The sequence below is a fragment of the Sphaeramia orbicularis genome, chromosome 19 (assembly GCF_902148855.1).
Source record: "Sphaeramia orbicularis chromosome 19, fSphaOr1.1, whole genome shotgun sequence".
In the NCBI taxonomy this organism is placed as follows: domain Eukaryota; kingdom Metazoa; phylum Chordata; class Actinopteri; order Kurtiformes; family Apogonidae; genus Sphaeramia; species Sphaeramia orbicularis.
This window is the reverse complement of record NC_043975.1, coordinates 3,600,962-3,618,601: the sequence shown is the minus strand read 5'-3', so window position 1 is coordinate 3,618,601 and position 17,640 is coordinate 3,600,962. Positions and strand designations below refer to the sequence as shown.

General features: G+C 41.8%; 1 pseudogene; it reads left to right on the top strand.

Annotated features, from left to right (window-relative positions):
- The window catches only part of LOC115410430 (ryanodine receptor 2-like), a 244,401-nt pseudogene continuing 226,761 nt past the window's right edge, over positions 1 to 17,640 (top strand).

The following is a 17,640-nucleotide window of genomic DNA, read 5'->3' as shown; positions in this document are numbered from 1 at the left end:
CTCGTGCAGGAACGGTCACCATGGCTGAAGGAGGAGAGGGCGAGGATGAGATCCAGTTCCTGCGGACCGTAAGTCCCCCCCCCACCCCCCCACGCGTGGGGTGGTGCCGCCGCGTCTTTCCGCTCCATCCTATGCGTGTGTCCGTGTGTTGTGTGCTCCGTGTGTGTGTGTTGCGTGTCTGTGCGTGCGGTGGTGGGCAGGGAATTTACCGCATTAGGGATGACACCCACCACTCCCACCCCCACCCCACCGCCCCCCCCACCCTCCGCGTGCCGGACAACCGGCCACCCCACTGACCGATGCGTAAAAACCCGGTGTCACGCTGCAAAAACGCGCAAAGCCGCTGCGGGGTGTGTGTGTGTGTGTGAGTGTGTTGTGTGTGTGTGTGTGTGTGTGTGTGTGTGTGTTTTCACGCGTGTCATTGTGTCACGGAGCTGAAGAGTTGAGCAGACTGTGTGTAGTCGGTGCCGTTGTGCGTCTGCGCGCCGTTGGTGTGTGTTTGTTGGGTGCGGGGCGCAGTGCGGTGCGGTGCGGTGCCGCAGCTCCCGCCGGCCCACTCCGCGGTCCACGGTCCTGCTGTGTTGCGTGGGTTCATCCCGTGTCACAGAGTCACGCAGGATGTGGAGCTGTTGCGTTCACGGACAGTCACATGTGACACGTGAATTTACTGCATCTAAGTTTTTTTTTTCTCGGAGGGGGAGGAACAGAAGTCCACAGAACATATAGGTTTGAGACGCAGGTTATGTAAGAGAAGAAGAAGAAGAAGAAGCAGAAGAAGCCTGAGTGACTGTGGGTTCAGTCCACGCACAAACACACACCAGGGGAGATGAGGGAAGTGGATTCATCTGAGGCACAAATGAAACAACAAGTCCCAGCACTGAAAGATCAACTCCCCACCACTGTCTGCATCCATCATCCATCCATCCATCCATCATCCTCCATCATCCATCCATCAGTTCTGCTGTTCCCAGACTCAGCCTGCCTTCAGACCACAGGGTCAGTGCATCTGTTGATAATTGGATTGAAAAATTAGTGTTAATTTGACTTTTGCTTTAAAATAGAAGAATTAAAAGTGAATTTCAAGGTGTTTTTCTTTTTCTGTCAAAACATACAAACCAAATTTTAAAAAACAGGTTGATTTTTGTTTTCTCTTTCGAATAAACAAAAAATAAAGTTACTACCTGATACAAATGGACAAACGGACCAAAACGGCTGTATTCTTCATTTTCTGGGACCCGATGTTGTCGAAATCTGGAGTTCGTAGACATTCGTGGTGGAGCATGTTTACGATGTCAGATTTCGTACAAACCCATCGTTTAGTTAGAATCTTTGTGACCGAGTCATTAGTGTTCTGTCCTTAAAAATGAAAACATCCAGGGTCAGTTGCGTCTGTTGGTAACTGTATTTTGTTTAAAGAACAAAAGACAAATTAGTGGTTAATTTGATTTTTGTTTTAAAATAGAAGAATTCAAATTGAATTTCAAGCTGTTTTTCTTTTTCTGTGTCAAAACACGTAAACCAAATAATAATAAAAAAAACAAAAAAAACAAATTGATTTTCGTTTTCTCTTTCGAATAACAAAAAAAGAAAGTTACTACCTGATACAAATGGATAAACTGACCAAAAACAGCTGTATTATTATTATTATTATTTTTTTTTTTTCTGAGACCGGATGTTATTCATTTTCAAGGACAGAGCGCTAATGGCTCGGTCACAAAGATTCTAACGAATGATGGGTTTGTACGAAATCTGGACATCGTAGACATGCTCCCTCCACGAATGTCTACGAACTCCAGATTTCATATGAATTCCAGATTTTTTTCTTTTTTTTTTTTGTGATTAGAAAGAGAAAACGAAAATCAATTAACACTAGTTTTGTTTTGTTTCTGAAAAAAAAAAAAAAAAAAATCCAATTACCAAAAGATACTCTAACCCTACGTGTAAATGTGGTCCAAATCCGATTTTTTCATCCATATGTGACCTGTATCCAATCTGTTAAAGACAGTTTGAACAGCACTAATCTGATTTTTTTTCAAATCCGACCCAGACCACTTTCATATGTGGTCGTAATCTGATACACATCCAATAGTTTTGCAATGCGACGTCAGTCCTGAATGGCCAGGTCGCATTTATCTGACCTTTACGTCATTGAAATGCGACAAACGTGACAGGAGAGTTACTTCTGTAAACACAGTGTGTGTCTGCGTGGTCACGTATTCCGTCAGGACCTCTTTGTGCATGTGGGTCACTTCAGGACCTCTTTAGTGCATGTGGGTCACTTCAGGACCTCTTTAGTGCATGTGGGTCACTCAGGACCTCTTTTGTGCATGTGGGTCACTTCAGGACCTCTTTTGTGCATGTGGGTCACTTCAGGACCTCTTTTGTGCATGTGGGTCACTTCAGGACCTCTTTAGTGCATGTGGGTCACTTCAGGACCTCTTTAGTGCATGTGGGTCACTTCAGGACCTCTTTAGTTCATGTGGGTCACTTCAGAATCACATTCAGTTCAGACTGAAAACTGATAGAAGTCGCATTTAATGTGTAATATGAACGAGCACTGAAAAAAAATCGGATTTCACCAGAAAAATCTGAAATGCGCACTACGACCTGCTGTCTGAACATAACCGAAACTGTCGGGTTTTGTTGGACCACTACAGAATAAGAATAAGAAAGTGAATTCATTTCCAAATTAAAAAATATGGAAAATGGTACAAGAAGAAAACTGTATAATGGAGTAAAACTGTGTTAATGATGAAAACGACATAAATGAAAAGACAAAAACAGTGTAAAAGATGTAGAAACCAAAAACACTGACGATAACATGTTCAGAGGGTTTAGTAACAGACTTTTTCAATCATTGTTTAACGGTGGAACAGGCTGTAAAAATGTGTAATCTGATCTTCAAAATGACATCATGCAGACGCTCAGAGTTAGTTTTCTATGGATCAAAGGATTTTGTGCATTTTTTCCCCTCCACCAGGAGGTTTGTGATCACTTGCTTTTTTTTGTTTGCATGTTTGCATGTTGTTTGTTTGTTTGTTTGTTTGTTTGTTTGTTTGTTGCAAGATAACTCAAAAAGTTATGGACGGATTTTCATGAAATTTTCAGGAAATGTTGATACTGACACAAGGAAGAAATGATTAAGTTGGGGTGGTGATCGGGGGGGGGGGGGGGGGGGTGTTCAGATCTGTCTTGGCGGAAGGTCTGTGCTCTCTGAGTACTTTTCTTGTTTTTATATTTACAGTTTTGAGTAATTCAGCTGTGACATTTCTGTGTTTACAACACATGATTAAAAATTTTGTTTCTGTGGTTTATTGCACGTTTTTAGCATCTATAATATAAAACCAAGTGTGTGTGTGTGTGTGTGTGTGTGTGTGTGTTGGTGGTGTGTGTGTGCACACAGCTGACTGCTGTACTTTGTCATACTTATGTATTTTTGGTTAATGAACAGACTAGTGAAAACAGTAAGTAGATAGGACCAGTGCTTTGGAAGATATGAGTCATTTTGGAATACAGTATACTTGTGATCGCGTTGCTATGGTCAGAATGCTTTGGTGGTGACTGCTGGACAAATGTGGTACTGCAGTTACGAATACACAACAGCATTGATTTAATGCAGATGTATTATATGCATGTAATTAACATTTGGGATCTGAGGCTTGTGCTGATGTATTGGATCTGTTCTGGAGGACTGGTTCTGTGAAGGGTGAACGGTTTTACAGAGTTACAGAGTTGAACAGATGTCAGTCCATAAACATAAATAATATGGATCCATGTATTAAATCTGAGCTCTGAACACTTTAACTTTAACTTCTGTTCTTATCTGGGTTTGTGTCGAACTGTTGGTGCTGTGTTTTTAGTTTTCTTTGAGACCAATGCTGCTTTTCCACTGACTTTGGCTTAGCGCGGCTCAGTTTGGCTCAGTTTGGCCACTCGGGGGCTCCATCTTTTTGCAGATGAGAATCAAATCTGCTTAGTTTTTGAAAATAGTTACAATATCTGCGCCAACATTTTCAGATTATTTCGTGCTAACTTCGCCCGGTTTTTCTACATCGTGACCTAATGATTCGCATTTGTACTGGACGCATCAACCGGTCCATGTTTCGCATTTCTGAGGGTTCTAAACAGGGGATCCGCATCCCACCAGGGGGCCTCAGAGAGCTGTTGGGGGGGTGGGGGGGGTGAGAGGAATGCGAACTTTACTAAAAAAAATACAGATAAATAAATGAGAAACAAATATCTAACTCAGTGGATCTCAACCTTTTTTGAACAAATGCCCATTTACGTCATCATGAGCCTCCTACCCCCACCCCACCCCACCCCACCCCAAAAAAAACAACATTTTTGCAACTTGGGGGGAGGTGTTATAGCGCTCCTTAGCTAACACCACCTTACCTCATCACTGTCCTCCTTGTCGCGTCCATGCCCCCTCCGAAACAAGTTTTCTTGCGGGGGGTCTGATGGAGCTTATATACGTAGAACTGGTATCGGGGTAATGCAGTAGATGTTGCCACCAAACACCAGGTGGGGGTGGGGTGGGGGGGGGTAGGGGGGGTATAGATGAATTTATTGCCTCAGTGTACCTTATTGTGGAGGAGCAGGGTGGGGGTACGTATGGTACTTACTGGCCTTTTAACACTCATGCAGTGTTGACGTTTTGTTTCTGTTTTTATATTTTAACTAGTTTTATTTATTTATTTTATTTTAATGCTTTTTTCATTTGTATTGTGCTTTTATTTTTCTGTACAGCACTTTGGTCCACTGGGGTTGTTTTAAAGTGCTTTATAAATAAAATTGGATTGGATAGATACTTATACAGACTAACCCCCCCACTTTCAGCCTCAGCGCCCCCCCTCCCCCCAGCTGTCTCATTCCAAACTCCCCCCGACAGTGTCCCAACTACCTCCCCTGTCGAGAAACACTGATCTAACTAAACAAACAGATCTGCACTGGGGGGGGGGGGTGCTACCAATTGTGGACCCCATAGAAGGTAAACGTTGTGGGCCCTTCAGAATATAAATGTGTTGTCGGAGCGGGTGGGGGGGGGGGGGGGGGGGGGGGGGGGCTTGAGGGGTGCGTTTCATATATGCCATAACAACTGCAACTGGTGTAAAACCAAAACTGAAACTCACTTTCAGATGTCCGACTCCCAGCTTCTACGCCTCTCTCTTTTACTCCAGAGTTTACACCAAATTTTCCCACCCTCTAACCTACATCCACTGGACCCCCTGGGAATGCTGGGGCCCATGAATTTGTCATGTTTACCCCCCCCTTTACGGCGCTCCAGGATCTGCATGCTTCATTTAAATAATGATAACGACCAAATCCTGAAGACTCAGTGGTTTTTCCACCTGTGCAGATAAAAGAGTGAAATACACCAGATGAACCTGGATACATGTGGGGAGACGGCAGAGTACTGGGGACAAATCCAGGTGTTAATCAGATTACTCATAATCAGATTACAGCTGTTACCTGTTAAAACCAGATTATACTGTTTATATGATCACTTACATAATCTGATAATTCCAGAAATCTAATAATAATCAGAGTATTAGTGTGATGTAACTACGTCTAATAATTTTTTAGTCATGTCTCTGTTGTATTATTATTTTTTTTTTAATATGTTTAAATTTAAAATGCAATTTTTTACTTAGTTTGTCTGATGTGTAATTAATTGTAAATGTTTGTCTTGCATCACTGGTCTTGTATTTGTCTATATTCAGATATTTTAAATACATATTTAACCTCCTCAGACCCAGAGAATGTCAGCAAAGTACAAGTTTTTTTTTATTAAATCAGTGCCTATATTGGAAACATCATGATGCAACAGTTTTTTCAGATGAAGTTATTAAAATTTTTACGGAATGTCCTTTATGGTGGACGGTTTTCTTTTTATTTGTATAAGGTTGTGAAACCCAAAGCTGGGTCTTAGGAGGTTAAAAAAAAAAAAAAAAGCATCTTTTTATTGTGACAGTTTAACAGTAGATGAAACATGGACATTAGTTTAACTCGAAGGTGGTGCATTTACTTTAATGTGATTTAATGTACAATGTCCCTGTTAAATAAACCAATAAAAATAAATAAATAAATAAATAAATAAATAAATAGATCAAATAATGACAGGGTTTATCGTATTTCTGAAGTGCATGTAAACGCTTCAGATCTGATTATTACAATTACCTGAATAATAACAGTTATTGGATTTTCATTCCTGGTGTAAACAGGCTCATTGACAAAAAGTCTGGGTATCGCCATAGCAAACCACACACACCACACACACACACACACACCACACACACACACACATGCCCAGGAGCACTGTTCATCTAATCCTTGTAATAACGGGGTCTTTTGGAGCCGTGGCTCTCAGATCACACATCGCAGACTTCCCTGGCGTCCCACAGGGTCGGTACGAGGACATGGACGTGGCTTCAGCCTGGGACCCAGCAGGACGTGGGTTTGACGTGGGTTTGAGGTGGTCCTGGTTCCTGCCCGTCAAGACTGGCTCCCAACAGGCCGCCGGGCGCCGCCTCAGCCGGAGGTCCACGCCGAGCCACGGCCTGTGGCGGGATGCGCTGCCATGTTGGCAAAACCTGTCACCGCCACTTTAACTCCTGCACGAAACCGGATCTGACGGATGGATGGAGCTAATGTCCATACACCCCCCCCCCCCAAAAAAAAAAACAAAACAGTATAAAACCACACAGCAGACCAGAAATGAACCCTTAAAGACCCAAACATCCACTGCAGACCAGAACCATCCACTGACCTAAACTGTTGAAGACCTGCTGATCCACTAGTCTGACCCATACATGTGAATATTTGGTGTAAAATACAGTTCTTCATCTTTTCATGCTCATCAGATATGACCCATTTGGACGTTCAGAGGCTCCGTAGTTACCATGGAAACACCGTCATCTTCTACAACATGGATTCACCAGTAAAACCCATGGAGTTGGATTGTAGACGCTTGTTTTTATAAAGAAAAAACTTCACAATATATCTGTATTATAAAAGCCAAGTGGCCTGTGTGTGTGTGTGTGTGTGTGTGTGTGTGTGTGTGTGTGTGTGTGTACAGCTGACAGTTGCAGTTTGTCATTCTTATGTATTTTTGGTCCAGGATCAGACTAGTGAAAATGAGAAGTTGATAGGACCAATACTTTGGGAGATATTAGTATTTTTTTTAATACAAAAGTCTTACAATCACGTTGTGAACGCTTTGGCGGTGACTGCTGGACAAATGTGGTACTGCATGTACGAAACATTGTCTGTTAGCAAGATAACTCAAAAAGTTATGGACGGATTTGGTTGAAATTTTCAGGAAATGTTTGATACTGGCACAAGGAACAAATTATAACATTTTGGTGGTGATGGGGGGGCAGGCTGATCTGCCTTTTCTAGTTTAAAATTTTTATGGAATGTTTTTTTGCAGTGGACAGTTTTTTTTTAGTCCAGTATTTGTGTGTGTGTGTGTTGTGTGTGTGTGGTGTGTGTGTGGGTGTGTGTGGTGTGTGTGTGTGTGTGTGTGTGTGTGTGGGAAAATTTCATGTAAGATCCGCTGTATAAGAGAGGAGTGGAAGTGGGGACGTTGAAAGCATGTTAAGTTTCGTTTTTGTTTTCATGGTATTATGTGACATTGTTTACGGACCGCACCCCCACTACGGCTGTGTATCGGCAAGAATCTGGTAATACGATACAAATCACAATACTGGGACCACGATACAATATATCACGATACTGTTAAAAAGCCAATTTTTGGTTTGTTTCTTTTTTTTGATATTGATTATTTTCTTGAAGAATTGAATTACAGCAGAAATCTGCACAAATACTAAACACATTTTTATTTGATCAGAACAGGATCTAATGTTCTATCACAAAATGTTCCTGTGTTCAAACTTATGTTTTACAGACGTTACAGTTTCAGATCCTGTTCAGATGTTCGTATTCTGTTAGTTCAGAACTAACATCAGAACAGTATTTTAGTTCAATCCCAACAAAAGAACGAACATTATTTAATAAAAGAGTGTTAAATAATAATAAGTAAATAAAATATAAACAAAAAAGAAAAACAAAAAACAGAAATTAACTTCCACAAAATCTGAATACCTAAAAATATCGATACAGTACTTCTTGATATCGATACAGTATTGTGAAATGAAATATTGCGATACATTACAGAACTGGGTCCCATGTATTTGCTCCTTATCGGCGCTCCATCCTGGTGGACACACCAGTAAAACAGTTTTATTCTGCGTTTTTTTGCCACTTTTCCGAACATCCCCTCTGGGGAATGTGGAGGTCGTCTGCGTGTCGCGGCTGCAGCTGATGCAGGACAGCTGCTGTATCTCCGTGGCGACGGCGGTGTCGGCGGTGATCCAGGAGTCCCGGCGCAGACTGAATCATGTGTCGGTGTGTGTAATGTGCTGCCGCTGTAATAGAGCTGTCAGCGCTCACTGTTGTTGGAAGCGCTGACGGTAATTCATGTGAAATGATGGATGTGTGCGAGCGGAGGTAGTTTGGCGGCGTAGTGGAGCAGCGCCGCGAGGACGGGCCCGACGTGACGGACACTTTACACCCAGCCCGCCAAGGCGCCGCGCTTCATTTAATACTTCATTAGGTGCAAGTGACTAACATTTGGACGTGCACCGCATCCCCAGCACGGTCAGAAGACGCCGTCGCCGCCGGCAAAAGCCAGCACCATAGCAACGGAAAAGTGTCATGAGTGGAAATCGACGACAGATACGAGCTCGACCGGACGGTTCAGACACGCCAAAGAGTCAAACATGTGCACAAAGACGACACAGACGGGAGGACAGCGGTCACTTCCTGTGTCCTAAGTAGGCGTGGTCAGGAGTAGGACTTACAAAACGGAAGTCCCGCCCCTTCGCCGCCCCCATAGGACCCCACCTGTGAACAGCAGCCAATGAAAAACATGAACGACTTTGTATTGAACCTCTTAGTTTTACAAGACAAGAACGGTTTTAACAAAGAGAGTAAATAAAAATCTAGTTTTGCATTAAACAGCTCAATGATCTGCATGTCAAGATGTAAATAATACTTAATTTTAATTCTAATTCTATTTTTATATAAATACCAAATTTATTATTTTCATCTTTTTATTTCATTTTTGACTCGTTCGTGGTTTTCCTACCGTTTTTCTTATCTGCTTTTACTTTTTGTATTTTTGCTGCTGTTAGCTGTGAAACTTCCCCCCAGTGGGATAAATATCTTATCTTATCGTATCTTATCTTATTGTATCTTATCTTATTTTATCTTTTTTCGTGACACATTTTCAGCAAATTTAACAGGGTTTTAAAGTGTTTATTTAGCATTAAAAAAAACAAATTTTCGTTAAGGTTATTGCAGTTCATACTAGCAGTAGCATAGCGTTACCATGGTAACATAGACGCTTAGGAGGCTACACCACAGAAAAGCATTGTGTGTTTCAGCTTTGTCGTGAAGCATTTTCAGCAAATCAGACAGGGTTTGAAAGGATTTATTTAGCATAAAAAACTAAATCTTTCTGTGTAGTGTATCGCAGTTCATACCAGCGGTAGCATACTGTTACCATGGCAACAGAGAAGCTTAAGAGGCTACACCACAGAAGAGCATCATATGTTTGAGCTTTGTCGTGATGCATTTCGAGCAAATTCCAACAGGGTTTGAAAGTGTTTATTTAGCATAAAAGAAACAAATCTTCCTTAAGTTTATCGCGGTTTATACCAGCAGTAGTGTAGCGTTACCATGGCAACACAGATGCATAGGAGGCTGCACCACAGAAAAGCATAGTATGTTTGAGTTTTGTCGTGATGCATTTTCAGCAAATTTCAACAGGGTTTGAAAGTGTTTACTTAGGATAAAAAAAACTAATCTTCCTTAAGTTTATCGCAGTTTATACCAGCGGTAGCATAGTGTTACCATGGCAACACAGATGGAACTGTAGCTTGTACTGAGATAAAAAGTTGAATGAAGCAGCAGTTGAACATGGAAACGTAGACAGATGAGGAAATGCTGAAGGAAACGGGACCTTTCCAGACGTTTTTCAGAATTAACGACAGTCAGATGTGAATTTATTTTTATTATTTGTATTATTTTATGATTAAACTGTGGTCGTAGAATCAAACTGTGATGATCAGGACGTGGACAGAAGTCAGGACGGTCCGATAACAGAGCCGTCTGCGCAGTGGAAAACCAAAGGCAGAGTGAGCGCTTCATTTGTTTGTGTTTGGTTCTGTCGATACGCGCTGACCAGGCCTGAGCGGCTTTGAAATGACTGATGGGGTCCAGTGTGGAGGGGAACGCCCACATCCAGCAGGACAGAAGCTGATTGGACCGTTGTCATGGAGCTGTGTGAGGCTTCCTGTGGCCGGGCATCGATCCAGATCTGCAGCTGAAGGAGGAAAAGACCCCAGATGGGTTCAGCTGCAGGGGTCTGACCACACACACCTGTTCACCTGGTCATCTGGGGACCACACACACCTGTTTACCTGTTCACCTGGGGACCACACACACCTGTTTACCTGTTCACCTGGGGACCACACACACCTGTTCACCTGGTCATCAGGGGACCACACACTGTTCACCTGTGGACCACACACACCTGTTCACCTGTACACCTGGGGACCACACACACTGTTCACCTGAGGACCACACACACCTGTTCACCTGTACACCTGGGGACCACACACACTGTTCACCTGGGGACCACACACACCAGTTCACCTGTACACCTGGGGACCACACACCAGTTCACCTGGGGACAAAACACACCTATTCACCTGGGGACCACACACACCTGTTCAGCTGGTCACATGGGGACCACACACACTGTTCACCTGGGGACCACACACACCTGTACACCTGGGGACCACACACCAGTTCACCTGGGGACCACACACACCTGTTTACCTGGGGACCACACACACCTGTTCACCTGGTCACATGGGGACCACACACACTGTTCACCTGGGGACCACACACACCTGTTCTCCTAGCGACCACACACACCTGTTCAGCTGGTCACATGGGGACCACACACACTGTTCACCTGAGGACCACACACACCTGTTCACCTGGTCATCTATCTATCTATCTATCTATCTATCTATCTATCTATCTATCTATCTATCTATCTATCTATCTATCTATCTATCTATCTATCTATCTATCTATCTATCTATCTATCTATCTATCTATCTTTTGTACTAACAGGTGCAGTAGTATTGTATATAAAAGAAAAATAATTAAACTGTGATTAGATTAGATTAGATTAGATTAGATTAGATTAGATTAGATTAGATCTGATGATTGGATCCAGTGTCGGTTCCTTTGAGCGCTGGTTTCATCAGTTTCATCAGTTTCATTTGTTTCATTTGTTTCATGTCCAACAGTCTGTACTCGTACATTTACAGCTCTGGGTTCTGTCCACTGTCCACACCATCACCTCCTCCCCCTGTTCCTGTTCCTCCTCCTCTTCCTTCTCCTCTTCCTTCTCCTCTTCCTCCATCTCCTCCTTTCATCTTCCCATACCTCCCCTCCCTCCTCCTCTTTCTCCTCCTCCTTTTCTTCCTCTTCCTCCCCCTCTTCATCTTCTACCTCCTCCCTCCCTCCCCTCCTTTCATCTCCCTCCTCCTCCCGCTTCTTCCTCCTCTTCTTCCTCCTCCTCCTCTTCCTCCTCCTCCCCTCCTTTCATCTCCCTCCTCCCCCTCCTCCCTCTTCTTCCCTCCTCCTCTTCTCCTCCTCCTCCATCCCCTCCTTTCATCTCCCTCCTCCTCCCTCCTCCTCCTCTTCTTCCTCCTCCTCTATCCCCTCCTTCTCCTCTTTCTCCTCCTCCTCTTCCTTCTCCTCTTCCTCCTCCTCCTCCTCCTCCATCCCCTCCTTTCATCTCCCCCTCCCTCCCCCTCCTCCTCTTCCACCTCCTCCTCCTCCTCCTCCTCCTCCTGCTCCTCTAATCCTGCAGTCCTCCTCCCTGCTAAGTGCTCTTTGAATGCAGATCAATAGCTGCTTCCTGGTGACTGCTGATGTCTCAGCACAAAGCCAACAGCCTGGTTTGTGTTCATTTGTGCTTCGTTACAGACTCATGACTGTGTTTGCAGACTGAAGGAATGAACCCAACACAGGATTCCACCACACTATTACAGACACTTCAAGGACCCACATCTACTACTGGGACTTTAAAGCACCTCCATGTAGCATTTCTGCTTTCAAATAGTTAAAAAAAAAAAAGACCTAAAATGATCATTAGTGTTTAGAATAAAGAGCAGTGAAGTTCAGTCAAAGACGCAGATGTATTGGACTGTACAGATATGAACTGGATTTAAACTGGGATTTATGTGACCACTGGAGGGAGTAGTGAGTCACTGCAGGTCTAACATGGGGACGACTTGGTTTAGGGTGAAAAACCGATTTAGAAAAAAAGAACAACTTTCTTACGGGTCAAAACACGGTATTTGAAATCACTTCGACGGGACATTTTAGAGCCAATCTGACAGATTAGTTTTGCTAAATGACCCACATTTTTACTTTTAAATAAATTTTGCTTTAGTTGGACCATAAGGGATTATCCAAACCATGAGCTACTTTATATTGAAATAAATGCTGGAATGGCAATTAATTAAAGTTCACTCTCTGACCAGGGTTATTATCGTTAACGAAAACTAATGAAATGATGAAAACTAGAATTGAAAAAACATTTTCGTTAACTGAAATAAATAAAAACTACATATAATTAAAAGAAAAAATGAAAACTAACTGAAACTGTATTGTGTGTTTACAAAAACTAACTAAAACGTATAAAAATCCTGGATACAGTTCCCTTCGTTTTCGTCTTTGTCAATGTCAGATTGATATGAAATCGATTTATTTCGCTCAAGCAGTTTTAGCTAGCAGCACCATATGACACTTGACGGTCCGTCACTTCTTGTCACTTGTGGTTTCCAGTCGTCTTCTGGTCCCCACTCTACCTGGAAACATGGAGACTAAAGTTGGGAGAAAGCAGCAGAGTCCTGTCTGGGATTTATTTGAATACGACGACAGAGAAGAAGAGAAAAGAGACAAAAAAAAACTAAAATTAAAACTAAACTAAAACTAAGCATTTAGAAAATAACAAAAACTAATAAAAACTAGCAAACCTGCTCTAAAAACTAATTAAAACGAACTGAATTAGAGAAAAAAAAGTCAAAACTAAATAAAACTAAACTAGAATGAAAAATCCAAAACTATTAGAACCTTGGTCAAAACACGGTATTTGAAATCTCTCTGACGGGACATTTTAGAGACAATCTGACAGATTAGTGTTGCTAAATGACCCACATTTTTACTTTTTTTTTTGTTTTTTGTATCTTATTTTTCATTATAGTTTTCTTGAACTATTACATTGGAAAGGTGAAACACATACATTGTTGAGTATTCAAACTTGCGATGAATCATCCTGTCCTTGATGTCCGGTAGTAGAACAAATGGTGGCGGCACAAAATACATACATTTATTGTGTTTTTGTGCATGTGGATGTATAATAATTATGAGGCCTGTTGGACTGTTATTTATGTGAATCTAAAGTCTGAAATTTGACCAAACATGTTGAGAAAAATGTCTTAAAAACCATAAAATCCTTAAAAACCAATGTAGACCACAGGGGAATGTTTTAAAATGTATAATTCCATTTAAAAAAGCAAAATATCACCCCTTTAATTTACTGTTGTTGTGTTGCAGTTTGATTGACAGTGTGATATCAATAAATTAATTATTATTATTATTATTATTATTGGTTACTTATTAGTGTTTTCAGTTTTAATTTAGTTTAATAGACCAGCATTTTTGGTTTTTGTTTTTTTTTATACAGCACATTTCATGTACAAGACAATTCAGAGTGCTTTACATAAAACATTAAAAGCATTACAGCAGGGAAGCAAAAAGTATAGGCAAGAGAAAAAAAAAGGGAAAAAACAAACCAAAAACCCCAGATAAACAGATAAAAGCTTTAATCTTAAAAGAAACAGTGCAGATCTGGTTGTATATTTCCTCATCTTTTGCGTCTAAAACTGGCCTTATGGGTAAAAATAACTGCATGATTAGGATCCAAATACCTGCAAACACTTGAAGTTCAACTCTGAGAAACAGTGTTGTCAGGAAAAGTCTGAGGGTTTGTGGAAAACCAGAGCAGTGTCCCACATAACGCCTCCATCCTCCCGTCCTCCTCCACAGTGTTTCCAGGTCTTCAGGTGTGTTTCCAGGTCGGGGTCAGGGTTGGCTTTGTTCATCCTGCGTTTAGCTGCTGTGGGCGTTTTTTACATCCGAAAGCAGCCACTGATAAAACCATTAAGGAGCGGGTCTTTTGTGCGACGGCTGATCCCGTTTCAACAAAGGTCTTTCTTCACCACATAAGCCGGTGAAAGAAATCAGGCTTCTCATTTCCCTGACAGTCGGGACTCAGGCGGGATAATCGAATTCCCCAACGCCGACAGCACAGAGGCTTTTCAGAGCCGAGACCGGCTCGGATTCAGCCTGGTGTCGAGCATCAGGCCCGTTTGTGTCGGTAGAAAACTTACTGTACCCATTCTGCCACTTCAGCACTGTCCTAAATGCACCCAGGGATCCCAGTTCCCCATGTAAGGACACGCTGACCCAACCTCACAACCAAACAGGCTTTTATGAAGGTACGGAGATGAAGAGACACAGATGAACGCAGGGTGGTGGGCTGTATGTGGAATTTATGTGGAAAAGGAGAGAGTTTCAGTTGGAAAACACAAAAATAGAATAAAAAATGATGTAAAATACAAGTACAAATGATGTAACAAAATGAAAATGACAAAAGTCAATAAAAGCAAAATGAAGACAATGAAAGACATGACGAGATGAAAATGACATAAAAAGACAAAAACCCAAGATGAAAAATATATAAAAGACAAAAACCAAGATGATAATGACATAAAAAAGACAAAAACCCAAGATGAAAAAAATGAAACGCCCAAAAAAAAGGTTCAATAAGATAAAAAGTCAATAAAATCAAGATGAAGACAATGAAAGACACAAGATGAAAACGACATAAAAAGCATAAAAAGAAAAAAAAAACAATATGAAAACAACATAAAAAGACAAAAATACAAAATGAAAAATAAAAAAAAAGACAACAACCCAAGATGAAAAATACATTAAAAAAAGACAAAAAAACAAGATGAAAACAATCTAAAACACCCCCAAAAAAGTTCAACAATATGATAGTCAAAAAAATCAAGATAAAGACAATGAAGGACACAAGAAGATGAAAACGACATAAAAAGACAAAAATCCAAGACGAAAAATACAAAAAAAGACAAAAAAGGCTCAACAAGATGAAAAAGATGTTAAAACAAGAGGATGAAACCGTGTGGAAAACACGTGTAAAAATAACAAAAAAAGATTTTGCGACACCTGAAAAACCACCACTTGCCAGCGCAAAACTTTTCATCGAAAAACAAGAGTTTTAGCGAAATGGTAATTTTTCCATTCAGCAAATTTTTATGTGCAAGTGATATTCACGCAGTTTGATGGTCAATGGAAAAGCAACGGACGATATGGATTTAATCCGAATAACAGTAGGATTTGGACACTTTTCCATTGACCCTCAAATTGCACAAATTTAACTTGCACATAAAAATTTACTGAATGGAAAAATGACAAGTTTGCCTAAACTCAAATTTTTCGATTAAAAGTTTTTGTGCTGGCGAGAGGTGGTTTTTTGGGTGTAGCACAAACAGAATATCACACAAAACTGCAATTTAAAGCCCTTTTTCCACAACTACAGTCACACAAATAAAAAAAACAGATGTTTACGGACGTTACAACAAGAGAAGAAGAAGAGTTTTAATGGGAACATGTGACAGTATGTGTGGACACACCAGGAAACCCAACCATTTTTAATTTAGTAGGAGAGAGAGGGGTAATATATAAGAATAATAAATATATCTGTACATCAACACCATATTTACGTTCGTCTCCATGTTTATGAAATGACTCCTTGTGTCAGTTCATGATAAGAAACAAATCATCGCATTTATGATTTAATGGAAAAACCCACATTACACACTTCTGTTTTTTTACATTTAGTAAATATCAGTAAAGTTTTGTGCAGATGTCCAATGGAAAAGCCACTGTTGTATTAAAATGTGTTCATTGTGCTTTTGTTGAGTGCAGGGTGGGTTTGTAAGGGGGGTTGGGGGTTGTGGGGACGGGGCTACATTAGTCGAATAGATGCCATGGAAAAGCAGTGGACCTCCGTCAGCGTCTGCCTCTGAAACTGATGAGCTCTTTTTCTCATATGAAACTTTAATGAGTTTCCTCCTACTTTCATAAATGTTATGTTTCTGTCAGAGACACAGTTCCACCACTGTGCATCAGTCAAACAGGGGTCTGGGGTCTGGGGTTCAGGGTGCGAGGTCCAGGGTCTGTGGTCTGGGGTCTGGGGTCTGGGGTCTGGGGGTCCGGGGCCGACCACTGGCGCCTGTTTCAGCTGATGCGAAGCTAAATCCAGTCAACGATGGTAATGTTTGTACAGCAGTGTTTCTGACTGAGTCTGAGTCCTGAGCAGCAAAAACACACATGAACCCTTAGATTAGACGACAGTATGTGGACAAAAGTATGTGGACAAAAGTATGTGGACACGCTGAATTCAGGTGTTAACATGTTTTTCAAAGAATACCTGGAATATGAAAGAACTTTTCATTATAAAGATATGACAGATATTCAGCGGGTCATTTGGACTAGGGATGGGAATCGATAAGAATTAAACGACTCCGATTCCAATATCGATTTTGCTGATTGATCCGATTCCTTCTCTTATCGATTCTCACTGGGTGAGGGAATAAAAGAGTACAAACAGGTGTGTTTGCATTAACTGTCTTTTATATTTCCATCTGCACAGAAAACAGAACATATACAGTTTGGACAAATAATAATAACAGATGACGCCAGGCCCAGTTTGGGGGGGGGGGGGGGCTACAGACTCTTTACTAATTCCCCTATTGCCGCATTTCCACTACATGGAACCGGTTCGACTCGGCTCGTCTCCCGTTGTTGTGCACCTCATTTCCTTTCCTCTACCTTCGGAAACTTGTATTTGAGGGGGTACGACGTTTGTTGCCCACACCGGAACTGGAACTGGGCCCAGATGACGGCCTGGTGTTCACTCTGCCGCTAGATTCACAAACGCTGCTAAGTAGTGAATCAAATGAATCACATGTGGACAAATGTTTGAACATACAGGAGGGATTCCACCTTTAGAAGAAATGGAAGCTTTGACAGTGTTCAACTGGACCTGGTGTGGTCTGTTTAGACCTGGTGTGGTCTGTTTGGACCTGGTGTGGTCTGTTTAGACCTGGTGTGGTCTGTTTGGACCTGGTGTGGTCTGTTTAGACCTGCTGTGGTCTGTTTGGACCTGGTGTGGTCTGTTTGGACCTGGTGTGGTCTGTTGGACCTGGTGTGGTCTGTTTAGACCTGCTGTGGTCTGTTTGGACCTGGTGGGGTCTGTTGGACCTGGTGTGGTCTGTTGGACCTGGTATGGTCTGTTTGGACCTGGTATGGTCTGTTTAGACCTGCTGTGGTCTGTTTGGACCTGGTGGGGTCTGTTGGACCTGGTGTGGTCTGTTTAGACCTGGTGGGGTCTGT